General features: G+C 42.7%; 1 protein-coding gene across 1 annotated transcript in view; it reads right to left on the bottom strand.

The window, feature by feature from the left end:
- The window catches only part of LOC129840314 (kalirin-like), an 83,039-nt gene that overhangs the window by 57,534 nt on the left and 377 nt on the right, over positions 1–25,128 (bottom strand). The window lies entirely within an intron of this gene.

The following is a 25,128-nucleotide window of genomic DNA, read 5'->3' as shown; positions in this document are numbered from 1 at the left end:
TCACCAGGAGCAGTTTAATATGATATGACCTGGTATCATCAGGAGCAGTTTAATACTATATGATATGACCTGGTATCACCAGGAGCAGTTTAATATGATATGACCTGGTATCATCAGGAGCAGTTTAATATGATATGACCTGGTATCACCAGGAGCAGTTTAATATGATATGACCTGGTATCACCAGGAGCAGTTTAATGTGATATGACCTGGTATCACCAGGAGCAGTTTAATATGATATGACCTGGTATCATCAGGAGCAGTTTAATATGATATGACCTGGTATCATCAGGAGCAGTTTAATATGATATGACCTGGTATCACCAGGAGCAGTTTAATATGATATGACCTGGTATCACCAGGAGCAGTTTAATATGATATGACCTGGTATCACCAGAAGCAGTTTAATATGATATGATATGACCTGGTATCATCAGGAGCAGTTTAATATGATATGACCTGGTATCACCAGGAGCAGTTTAATATGATATGATATGACCTGGTATCATCAGGAGCAGTTTAATATGATATGACCTGGTATCACCAGGAGCAGTTTAATATGATATGACCTGGTATCACCAGGAGCAGTTTAATATGATATGACCTTTTATCACCAGGAGCAGTTTAATATGATATGATATGACCTGGTATCATCAGGAGCAGTTTAATATGATATGATATGACCTGGTATCATCAGGAGCAGTTTAATATGATATGACCTGGTATCATCAGGAGCAGTTTAATATGATATAACCTGGTATCATCACGAGCAGTTTAATATGATATGACCTGGTATCATCAGGAGCAGTTTAATATGATATGACCTGGTATCACCAGGAGCAGTTTAATATGATATGACCTGGTATCACCAGGAGCAGTTTAATATGATATGATATGATATGACCAGGTATCATCAGGAGCAGTTTAATATGATATGATATGACCTGGTATCATCAGGAGCAGTTTAATATGATATGATATGACCTGGTATCACCAGGAGCAGTTTAATATGATATGACCTGGTATCATCAGGAGCAGTTTAATGTGATATGACCTGGTATCATCAGGAGCAGTTTAATTTGATATGACCTGGTATCATCAGGAGCAGTTTAATATGATATGACCTGGTATCATCAGGAGCAGTTTATTATGATATGACCTGGTATCATCAGAAGCAGTTTAATATGATATGATATGACCTGGTATCATCAGGAGCAGTTTAATATGATATGACCTGGTATCACCAGGAGCAGTTTAATATGATATGATATGACCTGGTATCATCAGGAGCAGTTTAATATGATATGACCTGGTATCACCAGGAGCAGTTTAATATGATATGACCTGGTATCACCAGGAGCAGTTTAATATGATATGACCTTTTATCACCAGGAGCAGTTTAATATGATATGACCTGGTATCACCAGGAGCAGTTTAATATGATATGATATGACCTGGTATCATCAGGAGCAGTTTAATATGATATGATATGACCTGGTATCATCAGGAGCAGTTTAATATGATATGACCTGGTATCATCAGGAGCAGTTTAATATGATATGACCTGGTATCATCAGGAGCAGTTTAATATGATATGACCTGGTATCATCAGGAGCAGTTTAATATGATATGACCTGGTATCACCAGGAGCAGTTTAATATGATATGACCTGGTATCACCAGGAGCAGTTTAATATGATATTATATGATATGACCAGGTATCATCAGGAGCAGTTTAATATGATATGATATGACCTGGTATCATCAGGAGCAGTTTAATATGATATGATATGACCTGGTATCACCAGGAGCAGTTTAAAATGATATGACCTGGTATCATCAGGAGCAGTTTAATGTGATATGACCTGGTATCATCAGGAGCAGTTTAATTTGATATGACCTGGTATCATCAGGAGCAGTTTAATATGATATGACCTGGTATCATCAGGAGCAGTTTAATATGATATGACCTGGTATCATCAGGAGCAGTTTAATATGATATGATATGACCTGGTATCACCAGGAGCAGTTTAATATGATATGACCTGGTATCACCAGGAGCAGTTTAATATGATATGACCTGGTATCATCAGTAGCAGTTTAATATGATATGACCTGGTATCACCAGGAGCAGTTTAATATGATATGACCTGGTATCATCAGGAGCAGTTTAATATGATATGACCTGGTATCATCAGGAGCAGTTTAATATGATATGACCTGGTATCACCAGGAGCAGTTTAATATGATATGACCTGGTATCACCAGGAGCAGTTTAATATGATATGACCTGGTATCACCAGGAGCAGTTTAATATGATATGACCTGGTATCATCAGGAGCAGTTTAATATGATATGATATGACCTGGTATCACCAGGAGCAGTTTAATATGATATGACCTGGTATCACCAGGAGCAGTTTAATATGATATGATATGACCTGGTATCATCAGGAGCAGTTTAATATGATATGACCTGGTATCACCAGTAGCAGTTTAATATGATATGACCTGGTATCACCAGGAGCAGTTTAATATGATATGACCTGGTATCATCAGGAGCAGTTTAATATGATATGACCTGGTATCATCAGGAGCAGTTTAATATGATATGACCTGGTATCATCAGGAGCAGTTTAATATGATATGACCTGGTATCACCAGAAGCAGTTTAATATGATCTGACCTGGTATCATCAGGAGCAGTTTAATATGATATGACCTGGTATCACCAGGAGCAGTTTAATATGATATGACCTGGTATCATCAGGAGCAGTTTAATATGACCTGGTATCATCAGGAGCAGTTTAATGTGATATGACCTGGTATCACCAGGAGCAGTTTAATATGATATGACCTGGTATCACCAGGAGCAGTTTAATATGATATGACCTGGTATCATCAGGAGCAGTTTAATATGATATGATATGACCTGGTATCACCAGGAGCAGTTTAATATGATATGACCTGGTATCATCAGGAGCAGTTTAATATGATATGACCTTGTATCATCAGGAGCAGTTTAATATGATATGACCTGGTATCATCAGGAGCAGTTTAATATGATATGACCTGGTATCATCAGGAGCAGTTTAATATGACCTGGTATCACCAGGAGCAGTTTAATATGATATGACCTGGTATCATCAGGAGCAGTTTAATATGATATGACCTGGTATCATCAGGAGTAGTTTAATATGATATGACCTGGTATCATCAGGAGCAGTTTAATATGATATGACCTGGTATCATCAGGAGGAGTTTAATATGATATGATATGACCTGGTATCACCAGGAGCAGTTTAATATGATATGACCTGGTATCATCAGGAGCAGTTTAATATGATATGACCTGGTATCATCAGGAGCAGTTTAATATGATATGACCTGGTATCATCAGGAGCAGTTTAATATGATATGACCTGGTATCACCAGGAGCAGTTTAATATGATATGACCTGGTGTAAGGGCTGTCTCTCTCCTCATCCTCGGACGAGGAGAGGAGAGAAGGATCATCAGACCAAAATGCAGCATTCGGGAAATAAGCCATCTTTTTATTATTAACGACGATGGCAACACGAAAAACAAAACACTTTCAAATATACAAAACAAGAAAACGACGTTGACGAAACCTGAACATAAACTTACATAACTAAACGTAAACTCACGGACAGGAAACAGACGACATCAAAATAAACGAACAGCCAAACAGTCCCGTATGGTACATACATTCGACGACACAGGAGACAATCACCCACAAACAAACAGTGAGAACACCCTACCTAAATATGACTCTTAATTAGAGGAGAACGCAAAACACCTGCCTCTAATTAAGAGCCATACCAGGCAACCAAAACCAACATAGAAACAGATAACATAGACTGCCCACCCAAAACACATGCCCTGACCTAAACACATACAAAAACAACATAAAACAGGTCAGGACCGTTACAGAACCCCCCCCCTCAAGGTGCGAACGCCGGGCGCACCAGCACAAAGTCCAGGGGAGGGTCTGGGTGGGCAGTTGACCACGGTGGTGGCTCCGGCTCTGGACGCTGTCCCCACACCACCATAGTCACTCCCCGTTTCTGTCTACCCCTCCCAATGACCACCCTAAAACTAACATCCCCTAAATGAATGGCCAGCACCGGGAGAAGGGGCAGCACCGGGACAAGGGGCAGCACCGGGACAAGGGGCAGCACCGGGACAAGGGGCAGCACCGGGACAAGGGGCAGCACCAGGATAAGGGGCAGCACCAGGATAAAGACCAGCACCGGGATAAGGGGCAGCACCGGGATAAGGGGCAGCTCCGGGACAAGGGGCAGCACCGGTACAAGGGGCAGCACCGGGATAAGGGGCAGCACCGGGACAAGGGGCAACACCGGGACAAGGGGCAGGTCCCGGCTGATATACTCAGGCAAATCCTGACTGAACGGCTCTCGACGCTCATGGCTGGCTGACGGCTCTCGACGCTCATGGCAGGCTGACTGCTCTCGACGCTCATGGCTGGCTGACGGCTCTCGACGCTCATGGCAGGCTGACGGCTCTCGACGCTCATGGCAGGCTGACGGCTCTCGACGCTCATGGCAGGCTGACGGCTCTCGACGCTCATGGCAGGCTGACGGCTCTCGACGCTCATGGCAGGCTGACGGCTCTCGACGCTCATGGCAGGCTGACGGCTCTCGGCGCTCATGGCGGGCTGACGCCTCTCGACGCTCATGGCTCTCTGACGGCTCTGGCTGCTCATGGCTCGCTGGCGGCTCTGGCAGATCCTGTCTGGTTGGCGGCTCTGGCAGATCCTGTCTGGTTGGCGGCTCTGGCAGATCCTGTCTGGTTGGCGGCTCTGGCAGATCCTGTCTGGTTGGCGGCTCTGGCAGATCCTGTCTGGCGGGCGGCTCTAGCGGCTCCTGTCTGGCGGGCGGCTCTGTAGGCTCCTGTCTGGCGGACGGCTCTGTAGGCTCATGGCAGACGGGCGGCTTTGCAGGCTCATGGCAGACGGGCGGCTTTGCAGGCTCATGGCAGACGGATGGCTCAGACGGCGCTGGTGAGACGGATGGCTCAGATGGCGCTGGGGAGACGGATGGCTCTGGCCGGATACGGCGCACTGTAGACCTGGTGCGTGGTGCCGGAACTGGAGGCACCTTGCTAAGGATAAGCACCTTCCTACTAGTGCGAGGAGCAGGGACAGGGCACACTGTACTCTCAAAGCCTACTCTATACCTGATGCGAGGTACCGGCACTGGTGACACCGGGCTGAGGACAAGCACATCAGGATTAGTAGGGGGAGAAGATACAGTGTGTACAGGGCTCTGGAGACGCACAGGAGGCTTAGTGCGTGGTGCCGGAACTGGAGGCACCGAACTGGATACACGCACTACAGAGAGAGTGCGTGGAGGAGGAACAGGGCTCAGGAGACGCACTGGTAGCCTAGTGCGTAGTGTAGGCACTGTAGGTACTAGGCTGGGGCGGGGAGGTGGCGCCGGAAATACCGGACCGTGGAGGCGTACTGGCACTCTTGAGCATTGAGCCTGCCCAACCTTACCTGGTTGAATGCTCCCGGTCGCCCGACCAGTGCGGGGAGGTGGAATAACCCGCACCGGCCTATGTAGGCGAACCGGGGAAACCATGCGTAAGGCAGGTGCCATGTATGCCGGCCCGAGGAGACGCACTGGAGACCAGACGCGTTGAGCCGGCCTCATGACACCTGGCTCAATACCCCATCTAGCCCTGCCAGTGCGGGGAGGTGGAATAACCCGCACTGGGCTATGCACTCGTACAGGAGACACCGTGCGCTCTATTGCGTAACACGGCGCCTGCCCGTACTCCCGCTCTCCACGGTAAGCCTGGGAAGTGGGCGCAGGTCTCCTACCTGCCCTTGGCCCACTACCTCTTAGCCACCCCCCCAAGAAATTTTTGGGTGTTACTTACGGGCTTTTTGGGCTTCCGTGCCAGACGCGTTCCCTCATAACTCCGGTTCCTCTCTCCGGTAGCCTCTGCTCTCCTCAGTGCCTCCAGCTGCTCCCATGGCTTTTCGGGCTTCCAGCCACGTCTCCTTGCTGCCTCCTCAAACCACCGCTCCTGGGCTTTAGCTGCCTCCCTCTCTTCCTGAGAGCGGCGATTCTCTCCTGCCTTAGCCCAGGGTCCTTCTCCATTCAATATCTGCTCCCAAGTCCAGGAGTCCTTGTTGCCCTGTTGCTTACTCCGTTGAGTTTTCCCTTGCCGCTTGGTCCTAATTTGGTGGATGATTCTGTAAGGGCTGTCTCTCTCCTCATCCTCGGACGAGGAGAGGAGAGAAGGATCATCAGACCAAAATGCAGCATTCGGGAAATAAGCCATCTTTTTATTATTAACGACGATGGCAACACGAAAAACAAAACACTTTCAAATATACAAAACAAGAAAACGACGTTGACGAAACCTGAACATAAACTTACATAACTAAACGTAAACTCACGGACAGGAAACAGACGACATCAAAATAAACGAACAGCCAAACAGTCCCGTATGGTACATACATTCGACGACACAGGAGACAATCACCCACAAACAAACAGTGAGAACACCCTACCTAAATATGACTCTTAATTAGAGGAGAACGCAAAACACCTGCCTCTAATTAAGAGCCATACCAGGCAACCAAAACCAACATAGAAACAGATAACATAGACTGCCCACCCAAAACACATGCCCTGACCTAAACACATACAAAAACAACATAAAACAGGTCAGGACCGTTACACCTGGTATCACCAGGAGCAGTTTAATATGATATGATATGACCTGGTATCACCAGGAGCAGTTTAATTTGATATGACCTGGTATCATCAGGAGCAGTTTAATATGATATGACCTGGTATCACCAGGAGCAGTTTAATATGATATGACCTGGTATCATCAGGAGCAGTTTAATATGACCTGGTATCACCAGGAGCAGTTTAATATGATATGACCTGGTATCACCAGGAGCAGTTTAATATGATATGACCTGGTATCATCAGGAGCAGTTTAATATGATATGACCTGGTATCACCAGGAGCAGTTTAATATGATATGACCTGGTATCATCAGGAGCAGTTTAATATGATATGACCTGGTATCATCAGGAGCAGTTTAATATGATATGACCTGGTATCATCAGGAGCAGTTTAATATGATATGACCTGGTATCACCAGGAGCAGTTTAATATGATATGACCTGGTATCATCAGGAGCAGTTTAATATGACATAACCTGGTATCACCAGGAGCAGTTTAATATGATATGACCTGGTATCACCAGGAGCAGTTTAATATGATATGACCTGGTATCATCAGGAGCAGTTTAATATGATGTGACCTGGTATCACCAGGAGCAGTTTAATATGATATGATATGACCTGGTATCACCAGGAGCAGTTTAATATGATATGACCTGGTATCACCAGGAGCAGTTTAATATGATATGACCTGGTATCATCAGGAGCAGTTTAATATGATATGATATGACCTGGTATCATCAGGAGCAGTTTAATATGATATGACCTGGTATCATCAGGAGCAGTTTAATATGATATGATATGACCTGGTATCATCAGGAGCAGTTTAATATGATATGACCTGGTATCACCAGGAGCAGTTTAATATGATATGACCTGGTATCACCAGGAGCAGTTTAATATGATATGACCTGGTATCATCAGGAGCAGTTTAATATGATATGATATGACCTGGTATCATCAGGAGCAGTTTAATATGATATGACCTGGTATCACCAGGAGCAGTTTAATATGATATGACCTGGTATCATCAGGAGCAGTTTAATATGATATGATATGACCTGGTATCATCAGGAGCAGTTTAATATGATATGACCTGGTATCACCAGGAGCAGTTTAATATGATATGATATGACCTGGTATCACCAGGAGCAGTTTAATATGATATGACCTGGTATCATCAGGAGCAGTTTAATATGATATGACCTGGTATCACCAGGAGCAGTTTAATATGATATGACCGGGTATCATCAGGAGCAGTTTAATATGATATGACCTGGTATCACCAGGAGCAGTTTAATATGATATGACCTGGTATCATCAGGAGCAGTTTAATATGATATGACCTGGTATCACCAGGAGCAGTTTAATATGATATGACCTGGTATCACCAGGAGCAGTTTAATATGATATGACCTGGTATCATCAGGAGCAGTTTAATATGATATGACCTGGTATCACCAGAAGCAGTTTAATATGATATGACCTGGTATCATCAGGAGCAGTTTAATATGATATGACCTGGTATCACCAGGAGCAGTTTAATATGATATGACCTGGTATCATCAGGAGCAGTTTAATATGACCTGGTATCATCAGGAGCAGTTTAATGTGATATGACCTGGTATCACCAGGAGCAGTTTAATATGATATGACCTGGTATCACCAGGAGCAGTTTAATATGATATGACCCGGTATCATCAGGAGCAGTTTAATATGATATGATATGACCTGGTATCACCAGGAGCAGTTTAATATGATATGACCTGGTATCATCAGGAGCAGTTTAATATGATATGATATGACCTGGTATCACCAGGAGCAGTTTAATATGATATGACCTGGTATCATCAGGAGCAGTTTAATATGATATGACCTGGTATCATCAGGAGCAGTTTAATATGATATGACCTGGTATCATCAGGAGCAGTTTAATATGATATGACCTGGTATCATCAGGAGCAGTTTAATATGATATGACCTGGTATCACCAGGAGCAGTTTAATATGATATGACCTGGTGTAAGGGCTGTCTCTCTCCTCATCCTCGGACGAGGAGAGGAGAGAAGGATCATCAGACCAAAATGCAGCATTCGGGAAATAAGCCATCTTTTTATTATTAACGACGATGGCAACACGAAAAACAAAACACTTTCAAATATACAAAACAAGAAAACGACGTTGACGAAACCTGAACATAAACTTACATAACTAAACGTAAACTCACGGACAGGAAACAGACGACATCAAAATAAACGAACAGCCAAACAGTCCCGTATGGTACATACATTCGACGACACAGGAGACAATCACCCACAAACAAACAGTGAGAACACCCTACCTAAATATGACTCTTAATTAGAGGAGAACGCAAAACACCTGCCTCTAATTAAGAGCCATACCAGGCAACCAAAACCAACATAGAAACAGATAACATAGACTGCCCACCCAAAACACATGCCCTGACCTAAACACATACAAAAACAACATAAAACAGGTCAGGACCGTTACAGAACCCCCCCCCTCAAGGTGCGAACGCCGGGCGCACCAGCAAAAAGTCCAGGGGAGGGTCTGGGTGGGCAGTTGACCACGGTGGTGGCTCCGGATCTGGACGCTGTCCCCACACCACCATAGTCACTCCCCGTTTCTGTCTACCCCTCCCAATGACCACCCTAAAACTAACATCCCCTAAATGAATGGCCAGCACCGGGAGAAGGGGCAGCACCGGGACAAGGGGCAGCACCGGGACAAGGGGCAGCACCGGGACAAGGGGCAGCACCGGGACAAGGGGCAGCACCAGGATAAGGGACAGCACCAGGATAAAGACCAGCACCATGATAAGGGGCAGCACCGGGATAAGGGGCAGCACCGGGACAAGGGGCAACACCGGTACAAGGGGCAGCACCGGGATAAGGGGCAGCACCGGGACAAGGGGCAAAACCGGGACAAGGGGCAGGTCCCGGCTGATATACTCAGGCAAATCCTGACTGAACGGCTCTCGACGCTCATGGCTGGCTGACGGCTCTCGACGCTCATGGCAGGCTGACGGCTCTCGACGCTCATGGCAGGCTGACGGCTCTCGACGCTCATGGCAGGCTGACGGCTCTCGACGCTCATGGCAGGCTGATGGCTCTCGACGCTCATGGCAGGCTGACGGCTCTCGACGCTCATGGCAGGCTGACGGCTCTCGACGCTCATGGCAGGCTGACGGCTCTCGACGCTCATGGCAGGCTGACGGCTCTCGACGCTCATGGCGGGCTGACGCCTCTCGACGCTCATGGCTCTCTGACGGCTCTGGCTGCTCATGGCTCGCTGGCGGCTCTGGCAGATCCTGTCTGTTTGGCGGCTCTGGCAGATCCTGTCTGGTTGGCGGCTCTGGCAGATCCTGTCTGGTTGGCGGCTCTGGCAGATCCTGTCTGGTTGGCGGCTCTGGCAGATCCTGTCTGGCGGGCGGCTCTAGCGGCTCCTGTCTGGCGGGCGGCTCTGTAGGCTCCTGTCTGGCGGACGGCTCTGTAGGCTCATGGCAGACGGGCGGCTTTGCAGGCTCATGGCAGACGGGCGGCTTTGCAGGCTCATGGCAGACGGATGGCTCAGACGGCGCTGGGGAGACGGACGGCTCAGATGGCGCTGGGGAGACGGATGGCTCAGATGGCGCTGGGGAGACGGATGGCTCAGATGGCGCTGGTGAGACGGATGGCTCTGGCCGGATACGGCGCACTGTAGACCTGGTGCGTGGTGCCGGAACTGGAGGCACCTTGCTAAGGATAAGCACCTTCCTACTAGTGCGAGGAGCAGGGACAGGGCACACTGTACTCTCAAAGCCTACTCTATACCTGATGCGAGGTACCGGCACTGGTGACACCGGGCTGAGGACAAGCACATCAGGATTAGTAGGGGGAGAAGATACAGTGTGTACAGGGCTCTGGAGACGCACAGGAGGCTTAGTGCGTGGTGCCGGAACTGGAGGCACCGGACTGGATACACGCACTACAGAGAGAGTGCGTGGAGGAGGAACAGGGCTCAGGAGACGCATTGGTAGCCTAGTGCGTAGTGTAGGCACTGTAGGTACTAGGCTGGGGCGGGGAGGTGGCGCCGGAAATACCGGACCGTGGAGGCGTACTGGCACTCTTGAGCATTGAGCCTGCCCAACCTTACCTGGTTGAATGCTCCCGGTCGCCCGACCAGTGCGGGGAGGTGGAATAACCCGCACCGGCCTATGTAGGCGAACCGGGGAAACCATGCGTAAGGCAGGTGCCATGTATGCCGGCCCGAGGAGACGCACTGGAGACCAGACGCGTTGAGCCGGCCTCATGACACCTGGCTCAATACCCCATCTAGCCCTGCCAGTGCGGGGAGGTGGAATAACCCGCACTGGGCTATGCACTCGTACAGGAGACACCGTGCGCTCTATTGCGTAACACGGCGCCTGCCCGTACTCCCGCTCTCCACGGTAAGCCTGGGAAGTGGGCGCAGGTCTCCTACCTGCCTTTGGCCCACTACCTCTTAGCCACCCCCCCAAGAAATTTTTGGGTGTTACTTACGGGCTTTTTGGGCTTCCGTGCCAGACGCGTTCCCTCATAACTCCGGTTCCTCTCTCCGGTAGCCTCTGCTCTCCTCAGTGCCTCCAGCTGCTCCCATGGCTTTTCGGGCTTCCAGCCACGTCTCCTTGCTGCCTCCTCAAACCACCGCTCCTGGGCTTTAGCTGCCTCCCTCTCTTCCTGAGAGCGGCGATTCTCTCCTGCCTTAGCCCAGGGTCCTTCTCCATTAAATATCTGCTCCCAAGTCCAGGAGTCCTTGTTGCCCTGTTGCTTACTCCGTTGAGTTTTCCCTTGCCGCTTGATCCTAATTTGGTGGGTGATTCTGTAAGGGCTGTCTCTCTCCTCATCCTCGGACGAGGAGAGGAGAGAAGGATCATCAGACCAAAATGCAGCATTCGGGAAATAAGCCATCTTTTTATTATTAACGACGATGGCAACACGAAAAACAAAACACTTTCAAATATACAAAACAAAAAAACGACGTTGACGAAACCTGAACATAAACTTACATAACTAAACGTAAACTCACGGACAGGAAACAGACGACATCAAAATAAACGAACAGCCAAACAGTCCCGTATGGTACATACATTCGACGACACAGGAGACAATCACCCACAAACAAACAGTGAGAACACCCTACCTAAATATGACTCTTAATTAGAGGAGAACGCAAAACACCTGCCTCTAATTAAGAGCCATACCAGGCAACCAAAACCAACATAGAAACAGATAACATAGACTGCCCACCCAAAACACATGCCCTGACCTAAACACATACAAAAACAACATAAAACAGGTCAGGACCGTTACACCTGGTATCATCAGGACCAGTTTAATATGATAAGATATGACCTGGTATCACCAGGAGCAGTTTAATATCATATGATATGACCTGGTATCACCAGGAGCAGTTTAATTTGATATGACCTGGTATCATCAGGAGCAGTTTAATATGATATGACCTGGTATCACCAGGAGCAGAATAATATGATATGACCTGGTATCATCAGGAGCAGTTTAATATGACCTGGTATCACCAGGAGCAGTTTAATATGATATGACCTGGTATCACCAGGAGCAGTTTAATATGATATGACCTGGTATCATCAGGAGCAGTTTAATATGATATGACCTGGTATCACCAGGAGCAGTTTAATATGATATGACCTGGTATCATCAGGAGCAGTTTAATATGATATGACCTGGTATCATCAGGAGCAGTTTAATATGATATGACCTGGTATCATCAGGAGCAGTTTAATATGATATGACCTGGTATCACCAGGAGCAGTTTAATATGATATGACCTGGTATCATCAGGAGCAGTTTAATATGATATGACCTGGTATCACCAGGAGCAGTTTAATATGATATGACCTGGTATCACCAGGAGCAGTTTAATATGATATGACCTGGTATCACCAGGAGCAGTTTAATATGATATGACCTGGTATCATCAGGAGCAGTTTAATATGATGTGACCTGGTATCACCAGGAGCAGTTTAATATGATATGATATGACCTGGTATCACCAGGAGCAGTTTAATATGATATGACCTGGTATCATCAGGAGCAGTTTAATATGATATGATATGACCTGGTATCATCAGGAGCAGTTTAATATGATATGTCCTGGTATCATCAGGAGCAGTTTAATATGATATGACCTGGTATCACCAGGAGCAGTTTAATATGATATGACCTGGTATCATCAGGAGCAGTTTAATATGATATGACCTGGTATCACCAGGAGCAGTTTAATATGATATGACCTGGTATCATCAGGAGTAGTTTAATATGATATGACCTGGTATCACCAGGAGCAGTTTAATATGATATGATATGACCTGGTATCACCCGGAGCAGTTTAATATGATATGACCTGGTATCATCAGGAGCAGGTTAATATGATATGACCTATATGTATCACCAGGAGCAGTTTAATATGATATGACCTGGTATCACCAGGAGCAGTTTAATGTGATATGACCTGGTATCACCAGGAGCAGTTTAATATGATATGACCTGGTATCACCAGGAGCAGTTTAATATGATATGACCTGGTATCACCAGGAGCAGTTTAATATGATATGACCTGGTATCACCAGGAGCAGTTTAATATGATATGATATGACCTGGTATCATCAGGAGCAGTTTAATATGATATGATATGACCTGGTATCATCAGGAGCAGTTTAATATGATATGACCTGGTATCATCAGGAGCAGTTTAATATGATATGACCTGGTATCATCAGGAGCAGTTTAATATGATATGACCTGGTATCACCAGGAGCAGTTTAATATGATATGACCTGGTATCACCAGGAGCAGTTTAATATGATATGACCTGGTATCACCAGGAGCAGTTTAATATGATATGATATGATATGACCTGGTATCATCAGGAGCAGTTTAATATGATATGATATGACCTGGTATCATCAGGAGCAGTTTAATATGATATGATATGACCTGGTATCACCAGGAGCAGTTTAATATGATATGACCTGGTATCATCAGGAGCAGTTTAATGTGATATGACCTGGTATCATCAGGAGCAGTTTAATATGATATGACCTGGTATCATCAGGAGCAGTTTAATATGATATGACCTGGTATCATCAGGAGCAGTTTAATATGATATGACCTGGTATCATCAGGAGCAGTTTAATATGATATGATATGACCTGGTATCACCAGGAGCAGTTTAATATGATATGACCTGGTATCATCAGGAGCAGTTTAATATGATATGACCTGGTATCATCAGTAGCAGTTTAATATGATATGACCTGGTATCACCAGGAGCAGTTTAATATGATATGACCTGGCATCATTAGGAGCAGTTTAATATGATATGACCTGGTATCATCAGGAGCAGTTTAATATGATATGACCTGGTATCACCAGGAGCAGTTTAATATGATATGACCTGGTATCACCAGGAGCAGTTTAATATGATATGACCTGGTATCACCAGGAGCAGTTTAATATGATATGACCTGGTATCATCAGGAGCAGTTTAATATGATATGACCTGGTATCATCGGGAGCAGTTTAATATGATATGACCTGGTATCACCAGGAGCAGTTTAATATGATATGACCTGGTATAACCAGGAGCAGTTTAATATGATATGACCTGGTATCATCAGGAGCAGTTTAATATGATATGACCTGGTATCATCAGGAGCAGTTTAATATGATATGACCTGGTATCATCAGGAGCAGTTTAATATGATATGACCTGGTATCACCAGGAGCAGTTTAATATGATATGATATGACCTGGTATCATCAGGAGCAGTTTAATATGATATGATATGACCTGGTATCACCAGGAGCAGTTTAATATGATATGATATGACCTGGTATCATCAGGAGCAGTTTAATATGATATGACCTGGTATAACCAGTAGCAGTTTAATATGATATGACCTGGTATCACCAGGAGCAGTTTAATATGATATGACCTGGTATCATCAGGAGCAGTTTAATATGATATGACCTGGTATCATCAGGAGCAGTTTAATATGATATGACCTGGTATCATCAGGAGCAGTTTAATATGATATGACCTGGTATCACCAGGAGCAGTTTAATATGATATGACCTGGTATCATCAGGAGCAGTTTAATATGATATGACCTGGTATCACCAGGAGCAGTTTAATATGATATGACCTGGTATCATCAGGAGCAGTTTAATATGACCTGGTATCATCAGGAGCAGTTTAATGTGATATGACCTGGTATCACCAGGAGCAGTTTAATATGATATGACCTGGTATCATCAGGAGCAGTTTAATATGATATGACCTGGTATCATCAGGAGCAGTTTAATATGACCTGGTATCACCAGGAGCAGTTTAATATGATATGACCTGGTATCATCAGGAGCAGTTTAATATGATATGACCTTGTATCATCAGGAGCAGTTTAATATGATATGACCTGGTATCATCAGGAGCAGTTTAATATGATATGACCTGGTATCATCAGGAGCAGTTTAATATGATATGACCTGGTATCATCAGGAGCAGTTTAATATGACCTGGTATCACCAGGAGCAGTTTAATATGATATGACCTGGTATCATCAGGAGGAGTTTAATATGATATGATATGACCTGGTATCACCAGGAGCAGTTTAATATGATATGATATGACCTGGTATCACCAGGAGCAGTTTAATTTGATATGACCTGGTATCATCAGGAGCAGTTTAATATGATATGACCTGGTATCACCAGGAGCAGTTTAATATGATATGACCTGGTATCATCAGGAGCAGTTTAATATGACCTGGTATCACCAGGAGCAGTTTAATATGAAATGACCTGGTATCACCAGGAGCAGTTTAATATGATATGACCTGGTATCATCAGGAGCAGTTTAATATGATATGACCTGGTATCACCAGGAGCAGTTTAATATGATATGACCTGGTATCATCAGGAGCAGTTTAATATGATATGACCTGGTATCATCAGGAGCAGTTTAATATGATATGACCTGGTATCATCAGGAGCAGTTTAATATGATATGACCTGGTATCACCAGGAGCAGTTTAATATGATATGACCTGGTATCATCAGGAGCAGTTTAATATGATATGACCTGGTATCATCAGGAGCAGTTTAATATGATATGACCTGGTATCACCAGGAGCAGTTTAATATGATATGACCTGGTATCACCAGGAGCAGTTTAATATGATATGACCTGGTATCACCAGGAGCAGTTTAATATGATATGACCTGGTATCACCAGGAGCAGTTTAATATGATATGATATGACCTGGTATCATCAGGAGCAGTTTAATATGATATGATATGACCTGGTATCATCAGGAGCAGTTTAATATGATATGACCTGGTATCATCAGGAGCAGTTTAATATGATATGACCTGGTTTCATCAGGAGCAGTTTAATATGATATGACCTGGTATCACCAGGAGCAGTTTAATATGATATGACCTGGTATCACCAGGAGCAGTTTAATATGATATGACCTGGTATCACCAGGAGCAGTTTAATCTGATATGATATGATATGACCTGGTATCATCAGGAGCAGTTTAATATGATATGATATGACCTGGTATCATCAGGAGCAGTTTAATATGATATGATATGACCTGGTATCACCAGGAGCAGTTTAATATGATATGACCTGGTATCATCAGGAGCAGTTTAATGTGATATGACCTGGTATCATCAGGAGCAGTTTAATATGATATGACCTGGTATCATCAGGAGCAGTTTAATATGATATGACCTGGTATCATCAGGAGCAGTTTAATATGATATGACCTGGTATCATCAGGAGCAGTTTAATATGATATGATATGACCTGGTATCACCAGGAGCAGTTTAATATGATATGACCTGGTATCATCAGGAGCAGTTTAATATGATATGACCTGGTATCATCAGTAGCAGTTTAATATGATATGACCTGGTATCACCAGGAGCAGTTTAATATGATATGACCTGGCATCATTAGGAGCAGTTTAATATGATATGACCTGGTATCATCAGGAGCAGTTTAATATGATATGACCTGGTATCACCAGGAGCAGTTTAATATGATATGACCTGTTATCACCAGGAGCAGTTTAATATGATATGACCTGGTATCACCAGGAGCAGTTTAATATGATATGACCTGGTATCATCAGGAGCAGTTTAATATGATATGACCTGGTATCATCAGGAGCAGTTTAATATGATATGACCTGGTATCACCAGGAGCAGTTTAATATGATCTGACCTGGTATAACCAGGAGCAGTTTAATATGATATGACCTGGTATCATCAGGAGCAGTTTAATATGATATGACCTGGTATCATCAGGAGCAGTTTAATATGATATGACCTGGTATCATCAGGAGCAGTTTAATATGATATGACCTGGTATCACCAGGAGCAGTTTAATATGATATGATATGACCTGGTATCATCAGGAGCAGTTTAATATGATATGATATGACCTGGTATCACCAGGAGCAGTTTAATATGATATGATATGACCTGGTATCATCAGGAGCAGTTTAATATGATATGACCTGGTATAACCAGTAGCAGTTTAATATGATATGACCTGGTATCACCAGGAGCAGTTTAATATGATATGACCTGGTATCATCAGGAGCAGTTTAATATGATATGACCTGGTATCATCAGGAGCAGTTTAATATGATATGACCTGGTATCACCAGGAGCAGTTTAATATGATATGACCTGGTATCACCAGAAGCAGTTTAATATGATATGATATGACCTGGTATCATCAGGAGCAGTTTAATATGATATGACCTGGTATCACCAGGAGCAGTTTAATATGATATGACCTGGTATCATCAGGAGCAGTTTAATATGATATGACCTGGTATCACCAGGAGCAGTTTAATATGATATGACCTGGTATCACCAGGAGCAGTTTAATATGATATGACCTGGTATCATCAGGAGCAGTTTAATATGATATGACCTGGTATCACCAGGAGCAGTTTAATATGATATGACCTGGTATCACCAGGAGCAGTTTAATATGATATGACCTGGTATAACCAGGAGCAGTTTAATATGATATGACCTGGTATCATCAGGAGCAGTTTAATATGATATGACCTGGTATCATCAGGAGCAGTTTAATATGATATGACCTGGTATCATCAGGAGCAGTTTAATATGATATGACCTGGTATCACCAGGAGCAGTTTAATATGATATGATATGACCTGGTATCATCAGGAGCAGTTTAATATGATATGATATGACCTGGTATCACCAGGAGCAGTTTAATATGATATGATATGACCTGGTATCATCAGGAGCAGTTTAATATGATATGACCTGGTATAACCAGTAGCAGTTTAATATGATATGACCTGGTATCACCAGGAGCAGTTTAATATGATATGACCTGGTATCATCAGGAGCAGTTTAATATGATATGACCTGGTATCATCAGGAGCAGTTTAATATGATATGACCTGGTATCACCAGGAGCAGTTTAATATGATATGACCTGGTATCACCAGAAGCAGTTTAATATGATATGATATGACCTGGTATCATCAGGAGCAGTTTAATATGATATGACCTGGTATCACCAGGAGCAGTTTAATATGATATGACCTGGTATCATCAGGAGCAGTTTAATATGATATGACCTGGTATCACCAGGAGCAGTTTAATATGATATGACCTGGTATCACCAGGAGCAGTTTAATATGATATGACCTGGTATCATCAGGAGCAGTTTAATATGATATGACCTGGTATCACCAGGAGCAGTTTAATATGATATGACCTGGTATCACCAGGAGCAGTTTAATATGATATGACCTGGTATAACCAGGAGCAGTTTAATATGATATGACCTGGTATCATCAGGAGCAGTTTAATATGATATGACCTGGTATCATCAGGAGCAGTTTAATATGATATGACCTGGTATCATCAGGAGCAGTTTAATATGATATGACCTGGTATCACCAGGAGCAGTTTAATATGATATGATATGACCTGGTATCATCAGGAGCAGTTTAATATGATATGATATGACCTGGTATCACCAGGAGCAGTTTAATATGATATGATATGACCTGGTATCATCAGGAGCAGTTTAATATGATATGACCTGGTATAACCAGTAGCAGTTTAATATGATATGACCTGGTATCACCAGGAGCAGTTTAATATGATATGACCTGGTATCATCAGGAGCAGTTTAATATGATATGACCTGGTATCATCAGGAGCAGTTTAATATGATATGACCTGGTATCACCAGGAGCAGTTTAATATGATATGACCTGGTATCACCAGAAGCAGTTTAATATGATATGATATGACCTGGTATCATCAGGAGCAGTTTAATATGATATGACCTGGTATCACCAGGAGCAGTTTAATATGATATGACCTGGTATCATCAGGAGCAGTTTAATATGATATGACCTGGTATCACCAGGAGCAGTTTAATATGATATGACCTGGTATCACCAGGAGCAGTTTAATATGATATGACCTGGTATCATCAGGAGCAGTTTAATATGATATGACCTGGTATCACCAGGAGCAGTTTAATATGATATGACCTGGTATCACCAGGAGCAGTTTAATATGATATGACCTGGTATCACCAGAAGCAGTTTAATATGATATGATATGACCTGGTATCATCAGGAGCAGTTTAATATGATATGACCTGGTATCACCAGGAGCAGTTTAATATGATATGACCTGGTATCATCAGGAGCAGTTTAATATGATATGACCTGGTATCATCAGGAGCAGTTTAATATGATATGACCTGGTATCACCAGGAGCAGTTTAATATGATATGACCTGGTATCACCAGGAGCAGTTTAATATGATATGACCTGGTATCACCAGAAGCAGTTTAATATGATATGATATGACCTGGTATCATCAGGAGCAGTTTAATATGATATGACCTGGTATCACCAGGAGCAGTTTAATATGATATGACCTGGTATCATCAGGAGCAGTTTAATATGATATGACCTGGTATCACCAGGAGCAGTTTAATATGATATGACCTGGTATCACCAGGAGCAGTTTAATATGATATGACCTGGTATCACCAGGAGCAGTTTAATATGATATGACCTGGTATCACCAGGAGCAGTTTAATATGATATGATATGACCTGGTATCATCAGGAGCAGTTTAATATGATATGATATGACCTGGTATCATCAGGAGCAGTTTAATATGATATGACCTGGTATCATCAGGAGCAGTTTAATATGATATGACCTGGTATCATCAGGAGCAGTTTAATATGATATGACCTGGTATCACCAGGAGCAGTTTAATATGATATGACCTGGTATCACCAGGAGCAGTTTAATATGATATGACCTGGTATCACCAGGAGCAGTTTAATCTGATATGATATGATATGACCTGGTATCATCAGGAGCAGTTTAATATGATATGATATGACCTGGTATCATCAGGAGCAGTTTAATATGATATGATATGACCTGGTATCACCAGGAGCAGTTTAATATGATATGACCTGGTATCATCAGGAGCAGTTTAATGTGATATGACCTGGTATCATCAGGAGCAGTTTAATATGATATGACCTGGTATCATCAGGAGCAGTTTAATATGATATGACCTGGTATCATCAGGAGCAGTTTAATATGATATGACCTGGTATCATCAGGAGCAGTTTAATATGATATGATATGACCTGGTATCACCAGGAGCAGTTTAATATGATATGACCTGGTATCATCAGGAGCAGTTTAATATGATATGACCTGGTATCATCAGTAGCAGTTTAATATGATATGACCTGGTATCACCAGGAGCAGTTTAATATGATATGACCTGGCATCATTAGGAGCAGTTTAATATGATATGACCTGGTATCATCAGGAGCAGTTTAATATGATATGACCTGGTATCACCAGGAGCAGTTTAATATGATATGACCTGTTATCACCAGGAGCAGTTTAATATGATATGACCTGGTATCACCAGGAGCAGTTTAATATGATATGACCTGGTATCATCAGGAGCAGTTTAATATGATATGACCTGGTATCATCAGGAGCAGTTTAATATGATATGACCTGGTATCACCAGGAGCAGTTTAATATGATATGACCTGGTATCATCAGGAGCAGTTTAATATGATATGACCTGGTATCATCAGGAGCAGTTTAATATGATATGACCTGGTATCATCAGGAGCAGTTTAATATGATATGACCTGGTATCATCAGGAGCAGTTTAATATGATATGACCTGGTATCACCAGGAGCAGTTTAATATGATATGATATGACCTGGTATCATCAGGAGCAGTTTAATATGATATGATATGACCTGGTATCACCAGGAGCAGTTTAATATGATATGATATGACCTGGTATCATCAGGAGCAGTTTAATATGATGTGACCTGGTATAACCAGTAGCAGTTTAATATGATATGACCTGGTATCACCAGGAGCAGTTTAATATGATATGACCTGGTATCATCAGGAGCAGTTTAATATGATATGACCTGGTATCATCAGGAGCAGTTTAATATGATATGACCTGGTATCACCAGGAGCAGTTTAATATGATATGACCTGGTATCACCAGAAGCAGTTTAATATGATATGATATGACGTGGTATCATCAGGAGCAGTTTAATATGATATGACCTGGTATCACCAGGAGCAGTTTAATATGATATGACCTGGTATCATCAGGAGCAGTTTAATATGATATGACCTGGTATCACCAGGAGCAGTTTAATATGATATGACCTGGTATCACCAGGAGCAGTTTAATATGATATGACCTGGTATCACCAGGAGCAGTTTGATATGATATGACCTGGTATCACCAGGAGCAGTTTAATATGATATGATATGACCTGGTATCATCAGGAGCAGTTTAATATGATATGATATGACCTGGTATCATCAGGAGCAGTTTAATATGATATGACCTGGTATCATCAGGAGCAGTTTAATATGATATGACCTGGTATCATCAGGAGCAGTTTAATATGATATGACCTGGTATCACCAGGAGCAGTTTAATATGATATGACCTGGTATCACCAGGAGCAGTTTAATATGATATGACCTGGTATCACCAGGAGCAGTTTAATCTGATATGATATGATATGACCTGGTATCATCAGGAGCAGTTTAATATGATATGATATGACCTGGTATCATCAGGAGCAGTTTAATATGATATGATATGACCTGGTATCACCAGGAGCAGTTTAATATGATATGACCTGGTATCATCAGGAGCAGTTTAATGTGATATGACCTGGTATCATCAGGAGCAGTTTAATATGATATGACCTGGTATCATCAGGAGCAGTTTAATATGATATGACCTGGTATCATCAGGAGCAGTTTAATATGATATGACCTGGTATCATCAGGAGCAGTTTAATATGATATGATATGACCTGGTATCACCAGGAGCAGTTTAATATGATATGACCTGGTATCATCAGGAGCAGTTTAAAATGATATGACCTGGTATCATCAGTAGCAGTTTAATATGATATGACCTGGTATCACCAGGAGCAGTTTAATATGATATGACCTGGCATCATTAGGAGCAGTTTAATATGATATGACCTGGTATCATCAGGAGCAGTTTAATATGATATGACCTGGTATCACCAGGAGCAGTTTAATATGATATGACCTGTTATCACCAGGAGCAGTTTAATATGATATGACCTGGTATCACCAGGAGCAGTTTAATATGATATGACCTGGTATCATCAGGAGCAGTTTAATATGATATGACCTGGTATCATCAGGAGCAGTTTAATATGATATGACCTGGTATCACCAGGAGCAGTTTAATATGATATGACCTGGTATAACCAGGAGCAGTTTAATATGATATGACCTGGTATCATCAGGAGCAGTTTAATATGATATGACCTGGTATCATCAGGAGCAGTTTAATATGATATGACCTGGTATCATCAGGAGCAGTTTAATATGATATGACCTGGTATCACCAGGAGCAGTTTAATATGATATGATATGACCTGGTATCATCAGGAGCAGTTTAATATGATATGATATGACCTGGTATCACCAGGAACAGTTTAATATGATATGATATGACCTGGTATCATCAGGAGCAGTTTAATATGATATGACCTGGTATAACCAGTAGCAGTTTAATATGATATGACCTGGTATCACCAGGAGCAGTTTAATATGATATGACCTGGTATCATCAGGAGCAGTTTAATATGATATGACCTGGTATCATCAGGAGCAGTTTAATATGATATGACCTGGTATCATCAGGAGCAGTTTAATATGATATGACCTGGTATCATCAGGAGCAGTTTAATATGATATGACCTGGTATCATCAGGAGCAGTTTAATATGATATGACCTGGTATCATCAGGAGCAGTTTAATTTGATATGACCTGGTATCACCAGGAGCAGTTTAATATGATATGACCTGGTATCATCAGGAGCAGCTTAATATGATATGACCTGGTATCATCAGGAGCAGTTTAATATGACCTGGTATCACCAGGAGCAGTTTAATATGATATGACCTGGTATCATCAGGAGCAGTTTAATATGATATGACCTTGTATCATCAGGAGCAGTTTAAAATGATATGACCTGGTATCATCAGGAGCAGTTTAATATGATATGACCTGGTATCATCAGGAGCAGTTTAATATGATATGACCTGGTATCATCAGGAGCAGTTTAATATGACCTGGTATCACCAGGAGCAGTTTAATATGATATGACCTGGTATCATCAGGAGGAGTTTAATATGATATGATATGACCTGGTATCACCAGGAGCAGTTTAATATGATATGACCTGGTATCATCAGGAGCAGTTTAATATGATATGACCTGGTATCATCAGGAGCAGTTTAATATGATATGACCTGGTATCATCAGGAGCAGTTTAATATGATATGACCTGGTATCACCAGGAGCAGTTTAATATGATATGACCTGGTATCATCAGGAGCAGTTTAAAATGATATGATATGACCTGGTATCACCAGGAGCAGTTTAATATGATATAATATGACCTAGTATCACCAGGAGCAGTTTAATTTGATATGACCTGGTATCATCAGGAGCAGTTTAATATGATATGACCTGGTATCACCAGGAGCAGTTTAATATGATATGACCTGGTATCATCAGGAGCAGTTTAATATGACCTGGTATCACCAGGAGCAGTTTAATATGATATGACCTGGTATCACCAGGAGCAGTTTAATATGATATGACCTGGTATCATCAGGAGCAGTTTAATATGATATGACCTGGTATCATCAGGAGCAGTTTAATATGATATGACCTGGTATCACCAGGAGCAGTTTAATATGATATGACCTGGTATCATCAGGAGCAGTTTAATATGATATGACCTGGTATCACCAGGAGCAGTTTAATATGATATGACCTGGTATCACCAGGAGCAGTTTAATATGATATGACCTGGTATCATCAGGAGCAGTTGAATATGATATGACCTGGTATCACCAGGAGCAGTTTAATATGATATGACCTGGTATCATCAGGAGCAGTTTAATATGATATGACCTGGTATCATCAGGAGCAGTTTAATATGATATGACCTGGTATCACCAGGAGCAGTTTAATATGATATGACCTGGTATCACCAGGAGCAGTTTAATATGATATGACCTGGTATCATCAGGAGCAGTTTAATATGATATGATATGACCTGGTATCATCAGGAGCAGTTTAATATGATGTGACCTGGTATCACCAGGAGCAGTTTAATATGATATGATATGACCTGGTATCACCAGGAGCAGTTTAATATGATATGACCTGGTATCATCAGGAGCAGTTTAATATGATATGATATGACCTGGTATCACCAGGAGCAGTTTAATATGATATGATATGACCTGGTATCACCAGGAGCAGTTTAATATGATATGACCTGGTATCATCAGGAGCAGTTTAATATGATATGATATGACCTGGTATCATCAGGAGCAGTTTAATATGATATGACCTGGTATCATCAGGAGCACTTTAATATGATATGACCTGGTATCACCAGGAGCAGTTTAATATGATATGACCTGGTATCACCAGGAGCAGTTTAATATGATATGACCTGGTATCATCAGGAGCAGTTTAATATGATATGACCTGGTATCACCAGGAGCAGTTTAATATGATATGACCTGGTATCACCAGGAGCAGTTTAATATGATATGACCTGGTATTATCAGGAGCAGTTTAATATGATATGATATGACCTGGTATCATCAGGAGCA

The sequence above is a fragment of the Salvelinus fontinalis genome, chromosome 41 (genome assembly GCF_029448725.1).
Source record: "Salvelinus fontinalis isolate EN_2023a chromosome 41, ASM2944872v1, whole genome shotgun sequence".
In the NCBI taxonomy this organism is placed as follows: Eukaryota; Metazoa; Chordata; class Actinopteri; order Salmoniformes; family Salmonidae; genus Salvelinus; species Salvelinus fontinalis.
Note: the sequence above shows the minus strand (reverse complement) of the source record. Positions and strands in the feature narration are given on the sequence as shown.